Source organism: Triticum urartu, chromosome 5, assembly GCF_003073215.2.
Source record: "Triticum urartu cultivar G1812 chromosome 5, Tu2.1, whole genome shotgun sequence".
In the NCBI taxonomy this organism is placed as follows: Eukaryota; Viridiplantae; Streptophyta; class Magnoliopsida; order Poales; family Poaceae; genus Triticum; species Triticum urartu.
Genome location: NC_053026.1, coordinates 121,786,051 through 121,795,935, shown reverse-complemented (window position 1 = coordinate 121,795,935; position 9,885 = coordinate 121,786,051). Strand labels below are relative to the sequence as shown.

General features: G+C 45.4%; 1 pseudogene; it reads right to left on the bottom strand.

The window, feature by feature from the left end:
• Positions 1 to 6,953: 6,953 nt before the first annotated feature.
• LOC125508146 lies at positions 6,954 to 9,214 on the bottom strand (annotated as a pseudogene).
• Positions 9,215 to 9,885: the final 671 nt, after the last annotated feature.

Sequence of the window (9,885 nt, the reverse complement as noted above, 5' to 3'; positions counted from 1 at the left end):
AGAGGAGTTCTCCGTAGAAATAAATTTAGGGGAGTACCTTGCGGATTGGCTCAAAAAAGACTCATAGTGATTGTGAAATTGATTTCTGTGATGGATGTGAAGTTGACACATGTCTCCTCTTTAGATCAAAGAGTTTCTACAACAGTTAGGGTATGCTATTGAAGTGCAACGTTTAGTGGTTGCTCCCAGGTATGAATTTGGATACAGTTCTAACGATTTTGGACCGAGATACATACACACTAAGTTCCAGACTTCCAGCACTTCCAGCTATATGTAGATCACAAATATCTGTTTGATAACATTGTATCAGCAAAACTTCTACCTGCGGTTAGTCCCACAAAATCAGAATGTTAATTTGCATATCAATAAGAAAAACCACAAATTATGGGCGCCCTTTGAGCTCTTTCAGAATCACATGAAGCCATCATCATGCAAGAGTCAATCTTATTAGCTTTGACACCCAAACGAGCCTCCACCCGAACCCCGAGCCGCTCCCGCGAGCGTCCTCGGGGAAAACCCTAGCGCGCCGCCCCTCGTCCTCCCTCGTCGATCTCTCCCCCCGCCGCCACCGCACAACGCCGTCGGGCAAAGTCTGACCAGTATTGGTGGCGGCGGGGATCTTGCCCCTCTCCTCGCGGTTGATGTCCGGCGCGGGACGGCGCGGCGCGAGACGACACTGGGCTGGGCGGGGCCCAGCGGCGCGGCGGAGGGCGTGCTGGGTGGCGGCGCCCTTGCCTGGCGGCGGTGCAGCTGCGTCTTCAGGCCCCTCCAACGCGCGGCGGCTGCGGCTTCTCTGGCGGTGGCGCGAGTTATCCCGGCGGCGGCTTGGCGGCGTGGCGCGGCGGAGCTCCGACGATGACTCGGCGGCGGGTTGGAGGGCTAGGCATCGTCCAGTGGTGCTGCCTCCGCGGCGGTTGCGGCTTGGGGCCCTTGACCCCGATCCGATCTGGATCTGGTGGTGCCTGGGTCTGGGCCATGGCGGCTGGCGAGGCATGGGAATCGTCGGGGCTTGTCGGCCTCTCGGCACCATGGGGGTGCCGGCGGCAACGCGTGCCCGGCGTGGTGACGCTGGTGGACGTGGTGGTCATCTTCTTCCCGAGATGGCCGACCAGAGGCTTGGTGATCGGATCTCGAGATCCATCATCTTGTCCTGGCTGCGAGTAGGGGAGACATGGTTGTCGGTGAAAACCGAGCCGACGGCAGGCGATGGCGGCGTTCTCGCCGTTACCTTGATGGAGGCATCGTCGTGTAACTACTGTCGACCCACTCGTGCTGCTCCGGAGGAAACCCTAGGATCTGGTGTTCCAGATCGGACGATGGCGGCACTGCGGTGTCGTTTCTCTCTTGGGAGCATCGTTTGCGGAACAACGCTGCAAGTTAGAGGCAGGAGGTGGAGTGGCTTCGTCTTGCATGGAGCTTCGGTAGTGATGTCAAGTCATGCCTGACCGACAGGTGCTACGCTTTGTCATGCCTGGTCGGCAGGTGTTACGCACGACAGATCTTCCAAAAACTTCAAGCTGTGTCGGCTGGTGATACCTGGCAGCATGGCGCTGAGGTGTATCAGTGGCGACCGCGACGTGCTCAGCTGTTTGCACGCAGGGAGGAGGTGCCGTTTGGCGCCGTGGTGGCATCGACGATAGCTAGACCGACCAAGGTTGATGCATCAGTACAGTTCTGAAGATGGAGCGGTGGCAGTTGGCGGCGGCTGCCTCTGAGTGCACGCCGGACCGGTGAGACTCATGCCCGGCAGGCGTCCTGGATGGGATCTCACGTCTTAGATGTTAGGTTTGGCTGCGGTGTCTGTTTGGTATTAGGCCCAGGCTATCTGCGCCCCTTTATCAGCTAGATAGAGGTGCTTAGACGGCAACTTTAGTCTTACTGTTGTATTACTTTGTAAGGTCTTGTAAAAATAATTAATAAAATGACCGTATGCATCACCCAGATACAGAGGCCGGGGGTCATCCTCCTTTTCTAAAAAAAAAATGCAAGATGGCCAACCAAATGATGGTACGCTGGTTAGTTTGTTTATCCTGAGCTGTTGATGATGATGCCACAGCCTGCAGGGTAGTACGAGTATTTACCTGAAGACCGGTGGCATCTTTTGACTGACAAAAGAAGCCGCCTTCAGTTGCATGCTCCGAATCATGACGGCAAGTCGGCAACCTTAAATTGCCCAAATCCTTCAACCCCAAAAAGAGAGAAACAACGCCAAGATTGTTCGCTGTCTCTCCTGCTCGATTTAGACCAACTTCATCACGCGACCTTAAACGGATGTTTCGTTTTATCCGGATTCTGTCCGTTTGAGTGAAGAGATGGGGTCATGTTTTGGGATGTGATGGCCGTGCGTCCAGCACACGGCCGCATGTGTTTGGATGCAACAACGCCAAGATTGTTCATTGTCTCTCCTGCTCGATTTAGAACAACCATTTCCTGTAGGGTCTACCCGATTCTTTCAGCAAAATCACATGACGCTGACTCGTTTGTGGGTTCATCACTGAAAGAAATGCATCATTAGTTCTCTATGAGTAGTACATTGTTTAAGGGGACCCAAGACGCATTAAAGAGTTGTAAATTGAAAAGCTTACTCCAAATGTGGTAAGCATGTGACAAACAGAGGCAGGAATTCAAAAACTAACCCCATGATTAAAGAAGGTTTCTTTGTGATGACAATTATGGAACTTTGAAAACCTCTAGGAAAATGATTAGCTCCACAAGCAGAACATTCATGAACATGTGGAAATTCTGGGTACCAACCTATGAAAGACGATTCAGGTTGAATATGAGTGCCCCCCCCCCCCCCCAAAAAAAGCATGTACTAACGGCATTTTGGAGCCATGGAGGCCGAAAATTTGAAAAAAAAACAAAATTCATATTCTTTTGTTTCAAAAAAATCTGAAAAAATTGTACAAGTACACAAGGATGTGATGTGTATGTGCGTAAAATTTCAGAATGAAATACCTTGAGATGCGATCTATGCAAATAGAACAAATTCATGGACTTTTGGAATGAATAGTATCATGTGTTGAAAAGCCATAGATTTATCTTTTTTGCACAGCCCTCAATTCAATGTATTTTGTTCTGAAAATTTATAGACATGTGTGTTATGCCTCCATGTATGTCCGTGTTTTTTTCCAAAATAATCTGAAATGTTAAACTAAGAATTTTGTTGAATTTTGAATTTTACAAAAACCAGTCTTCATGAAGGCCGAGCTTCAAAAGCAATTTTCGCATATACTACCTCTGTAAAGTAATATAAGAATTTTTAGACCACTACTTGTACTTTTCGCACAGTCGTATTAACTCAAACAGTACGCACTTGATTAATTCACATCTTTATGCTTGGACCACCAATCAGCGTTTAATCTTCTTTTTTTTTCTCCAGTTAATGTGAGAATTTGTAGCATCTTTGTTTTTGGCTTTTTTTAGTAGGGGGGGGGGGGGTGGGGGTGGGGATTTGTAGCATCTTAAACAATATGGTTGCTTGTCTTACGATTTCTTTTTGAAATTATCTGCTTTAAACTAGAAATAAAAATCACACGCTCACTTATCTCCTTTGAGACGTGTGAAGGAGTTCACAACTACTCGCTTGATCGACTTCGGTCATCCAAGCTATGATTGGAGCTTTGAAAGCTGCTCCAACGATTTCTTTTGGGTCTGTGAGTTGCTTTAGCAAAATCGCAGGAATCTGGGGGTTCAACATTTTTTTTTTGAAACGGTGTTCAACATTTTCTTTTCAAGTTGCTATCTGTGACTTCATGGCAAAAGACCCTAGAACCATGTCTTATTATATTGATTTAGGGTATTTCAAACAATTTGTGGGTTTGGGTAATGTTGTGAAAGGATAACCTGACTATTTGCATCATGTGCAGAAATCATTACCTCTCACTTGCCGTGGATTACTTCGCACCAATCCACGCACAAGCTCCCGGCCTCCGCCTTCCAGCCCATCATTTCCAATTGTTTCAAATACCACTTTTTTTTTCTTTGCGTTTTTATGAAAAGGTTCAGATCTGTTATAAAGTTGACCAGAAGTACAATGCATCTAAAACATAATAGAAATTACAGCGAGATTCCAAAACCACTAAATGACCATTACTGCCCGCCAGAACGAGTCGCTGTCGCCACTCCTCTACCGGAGTCAGCTTGACCTTGTCGATGACAGACGAGAAGTCTTCATGCACGTGCCCCTAAAGACCAGCGGCCTAGACCCGCAGTCGTCGTTGTTGAACTCTTGCATAGATCGGAAGTACCTCACACCAATCTCGTCAGATGACGAGAAACCATAACCTCACTGCCCCAAGGAGACGACAGGAATCTACTCTGAAGCTCCGTTACTACGTTCAGACAGGTGAATCCGAGGAGGATCGGAGCCCGAAAGATAAACTTGAAGAAGCAGTGCTGCCATCCTGCCGAGCGCCGCACCTGTGAGGACTAAAAACTCTAACCTGAACTGTAACCAGAGCGAAGGCACTAGAATTCTCCTCCCCTCCACCGGCCGCCGGAGTGGCAGGAAGAGGGGAGGCGAATCCACAGGCTCACCGATGAAGTATGGAGGGGAGAGTTTGCCCTAGCCGCCTAGGGTTAGGGAAGGAAAGCCAATTGTTTCAAATACCTAATCAGCTGGAGGGCGAAGCTACTTCCTCATGTTGCTCATCTTTTGTTAGTATCCTTCGATGTACACTGTCTGGCCACATATTTCATATCTGTTTTTAGTTGCCAAAAAAAATCTCAAATCCATTGACACCATTTACGAGCCTTCTTCTGGATCACCGAAGAACCGAGTAGGGTGCAAACATCTTTTTGCATGGAGAAATGATAACCACAATGGGTAGTTGGGGAGCATCGCATCCATTGCCGATTGTGCATATGGGGCACTCCAGTACCCGCACGCCACCTGGGCTGGTGACTTCATCACCATCTTGAAGATCTTTGTCGATCCCAGGCTCCAAAATATGACACCTTTGCCATCCCATCCCATCCCATCCCATCCCATCTATTGAAGTAATGCATGAGGATGACGACCAATCCTGCCTCAAGCTCATCCTTGGCAGGAAAAAGCCTGTCGGCCACACACGTATCTTCTTTGACACAACAGCTTGGTCTTCTCTTTCAAGGTCGCCCTCAGCAACTACTGAGCCGCCTCAAGAGTGATCGGGGTGGGTGGGAGTGGTTGGTGCATACGACAACGACTCCTCGTGGTTTGACATTTTCCTAGGTGAGGTTGAGTGTCAAAGTTGTCGCTCCCCAGATCTATGGCGAGGGAGTTCTGTTCTCACACTCTCACATTGCTCCCCTTTGTTGAAAGCAAGCACCAACCCAAGCCCAATGTATCTATGATCATTCCCATCCATTGAAGAAGTAATGCATGAGGATGACAACCAATCCTTCCTCAAGTTCATCCTCCTAGCGACGGAGGTCCGCCGGCTGCACGCATGTATCTCCTTTGACGCAGACAGCTTGATCTTCTCATTCAAGGCCACCCAGCAACTATCGAGCCACCTTAGGAGTGATCAGGATGTGAGTGGCCAAGGCCAACGACACCCACTTTCCTTGCATTGATATTTCCCTTGGTGAGGTTGAGTGTCAAAATTGTCGCTCCCCAAATCCATAGTGAGAGAGTTCTGCTCTCGCACAATCCCATTCCTCTTCTTTATCGAAAGTAAGCACCCACCCAAGCCAGTGTACCTATCAGCATGCTTCCTACTATTGGGCCGCTACTATCGCTCGCAGGCATGCCCATCTATCCGCTGCCACCTACCCGCCCTGTGCAACACATATCCAAGCCCACCATGTCCTCACCACCTAGCCCATCTGTATCGAACCGTTGGTTGCAACCCCGTCACTTATTTTTGGGCACGCTGCCCAATCGGCTTCTTTCCACGATTTCCTCCACAGAAGTGCGGCACGGGGCTTGTGCCCTATTGGCTACTGCCAACGCCTGTGTGGGGCGTTGCGGTATATCGCTCATGGCATGCGAGAAACATCGCTTTTCTCGCGTGGTTCGGGTCAGCAGCTGCTACATGGTCCTGGCCTGCTCGCGTGCATCGACGAGCGAGAGAGAGCGTCTCCTAACGAGCTAGCTAGGTGAGACTTTTAGTTGATCCCATACGTGAGATGTGAATCGGCCGGCTGAGGAGTCGACGGATACACGGATGCACCACCTATCCTGGATGCACTAGATATGACGCCATATATATATATATATATATATATATATATATATATTCTCAAATTTGAAAAAAAATCATGAATTTTTTTAATTCAAAAAATGTTCATGGATACAAAAAAAGTTCACGGTTGAAAAAATTGTTGGAAATTAAAAAAATGTTCATAAACTCAGAAAATAATCGTGAATTAAAAAACGATTCACGAATTCAAAAAAATCATTAAATGAAAAATATTCTTGAATTCAAAACATCAGTAAAAGTAACACACAAAATGTTTGTGAACATTTTTTGAATTTTTTGAACATTTCTTGAAATTGTGAATAATTTTTGTAATCCCAACTTGTTTTTAAAATTGATTTCCTTTTTAAAATTTCAAGCATTTTTTAAGAACAGGAACAATTTCTAAGTAAATTTTGAAGATTTTTTCTTTTTTTAATTTGTGAGTTTTTGAAAAAAAAGGAACTGAAAAAACGGGAAAGCAAACCAAAACAAAATACAAAAATAAAACAGATAGAACAGCATTAAAAAAAGGTTCAGAAACCTTCCTAATGAGCCGCCCCATCTCGTACGCTAGTGAGCGATCAGAAGCTTAATGCTCACAACAAGCGATACATAGCATTTGTGGAGCCTGTGTAGGATATATTCTGTAACTGCAGGGCGCTGCCGTAGGAGCCAGACTGGGCGGATGGGAATGCCACTCCCCCAACCCTAAAACTCCTTGTACGAACTTCACACAAAGCAATTCAGCTATCGACGCTCAAAAAAAAAAAAATCAGCTATCGGGGATTTGAGGAAAGTTCTCACGAGACATACTATTAGCATTTGGCAGCAGTAACGGGGTAACCGGTAACGTTTCCTCCAGCAAGTTGTTTCAAGTACAATCATCCAAAGTCAAGTCTACAATTAAATCTGTTTGCAAGCTCATAACATGTAGCCGCTTTTAGAACGAAGCATAGGCATATTGTGATGATACTAGATTCAACCGTGTGTCCGTGGTCAAGCTGGGTGCCTGTACACTTCACAGCTCAAGCTTGCTGGCAAGGTACCAGGAGTGCATGGCAAGGCTGCCGAACGACAAGATGTTGGCCAGCGATGAGAGACCGTGGATCATCCCAAACTTCTTGTTCATCGCAGCGAGGGTAGGGTTGCTTTTTGCCGTCTTGACGTTCTTTGACCACCCGACCTCGTCACCGATGCTAAGCTCTCTCTCGATCTTGTGCCTCTTCTTCATCATCTGCAATGAGCAAGCATACAACTAGTTCAAGCAGCTGTGTATACCAGAAAATGCAAGGAAATAGGAAAAGTGTGCCTTCTAGTTTATCAAAGTACAATTCCCATTCACCTAGGTTCACTTCACACAATAAAAAATGTGTTCCTTTTCTCACAATTCATATCAACGTTTCTTCATATAAGTACATCATTCTAGACGTTGTCACATACTGATATTAAGCTAACAATTAAGCATGAGTGCAAATCTTGGAATATGAATGGCCCAACAAATGGTGTCAAGATGTGGCCAATTATTTTGCTTATAAACTTCAGGTTTTCTTAATTTCCATTGCCACTTACATTCTTTTAATGTATGGATGAAGACTACTGCATCTTGCCTAGCAATCTAGCTAAAACTGTTTTTCTTCCATTGTAGATGCAGGTTTTTCCTGCCCTGATGTGCATGGATCCATCTAATTCCATAAAAAGAATGCTAGCAATAATATGGGCAGTTGGTGCACCGACAGATCTATATTGAGTACTGAAACTGTACCATTAATAGACCATTAACTAAACAAGGCTGCCCAACCACAATGTGAGACTAATAAATTCAGAGAACAGTTTTACAATTGTACTGTACATTATACAAGGCATATTTACACCAAATATTGGTTTTAGAAATAAGTATCATATCATAGAAAGCATAATCACATGAAGAAAACTGGGCACAGAGTATAGCAGTGAGCAGAATATTACAAGATGCATGATTGCATGAAAAGATAGCCTAGACAAGCATTTAACATTAAGTTACAGCAAATATTTGGTTGAAGTACTGCCAACGACCAAAAGCAATAAAATGACAACGGCAGAATCAAGATAGCCCACCCAAAATAAAGGTTTGCCACAAACTGCAACCTTCGAACACCTCCGGTACACAAATAGCATGTCACTAAACTATCAACCAACATAGAAGTACTAGCAAAGTAAATATACTTTTATCAGCTTTGCCCTCTGTTTACATGATGTTACATTCAACAGATAATGCTACTATGCTGCTAAGTATATATGGCATGCAACTGCAAATTAGATGATGAGTATAACATGCGAACAGAACATTATATGTTCACCATACGAATTGCTGATTGCTGCTAAGTAGTCCTTGGTACAAATCCCAGGGTCAATTGCTTATTCGGAGCAATGACAACAATCAATAACTTCAGTTATCTAGTCCAGTTTACAGAGGGTGGATCTAATATTTGTTTTATCTTGCAGGGAATTTACCAAGAGATCTCCTGGGGGGCGGCGGAGGCGGCCTTCCACGGGTGGAGGTAGGCGAAGGCGGCGACGGAGACGGCGGCGCAGGCGGAGATGAGCGTGAAGTAGGCCGGGAACATCTTCCCCTGCAGGTTCCCGAACTGGTGCCTCGGCAGATTCCTTGGAGGATTCAGTAAAAGCGAATCGATCAGCTCAAGAGATTTCGTTCGTTTTTCAAAAAATTGGGGGAATTTGAGCATGGGGGGAAGCAGATGATTACTTGAACATGATGATTCCGCCGATGAAGGTAGCCCAGAGCGCAGCGCCCCAGCAGGTGGCGAAGCAGAGGAGGTGGGACACCTTGGCGGCCGTGACGGCGGTGGCGCCGGAGCCGGAGCGGTCGCCGACGAGGACATCTGGGGCGAAGAGGACGCCCGCCGCGAAGAAGCACACCGCAGACAGGAACCGTGTCGCCCACGCCATCGCTCGCCGATTGCTAGAGGGGGGAGGAGGAGAGGGAGGGAGAGTCGACGCGTCGTTTATGTGAGAGAGAACTCAGGAAGGAGGTAGTTGATGATGTGTTTTGGGGGCTCGGGGCCTTCTAGAAGCTTCATATAACACTAGCACCAACCATACTCAGAAGTTCTTTGTTTTTAGAGTAAAGCCAACTTTATTATAGTATTTTATTTCTGTCAAAAAATAATTATTATATTAATCAAAAACCACAACTAGTGGGACACAATTTTGGTCATACCATACCCATAGGCAATGTTGAGGATAATTATCATCTTGGTTGGTGGGAATTAGAGATTAATCAGAAATCGTCTGATTAATTGATTTTATTGGTCCAAATCTCAGGTTTCTAACACTAAAATACGCTATATTCAACGCTAAAACAATATTTGGTAGAAGTGTTACCTTGATTTCTATCCTTTTAATCCTCATATAATGACAAACAAAATAAGACAACAATACATATTGCATAAGAAGGTCCACAAAACACATATATACATACTTTTCTTTTTTGCAAACATAGTGCTATGAATAGGTCCGATTTATCGGTAGATTCCCTGAAGATAGGGCATAATCTTATCGTTCACCCCCGAGTAGCGATAAATCAAAAGATTAATCGTTGAATTGAAAGATTTTTTTAAACAATGCTCATAAGTACTCCTCTGAATAAAATGATTTTATATTTTTTTACACAGAGAGTATGTCACTAATATATAAATCTTAGATCAAATTTAACATTAAC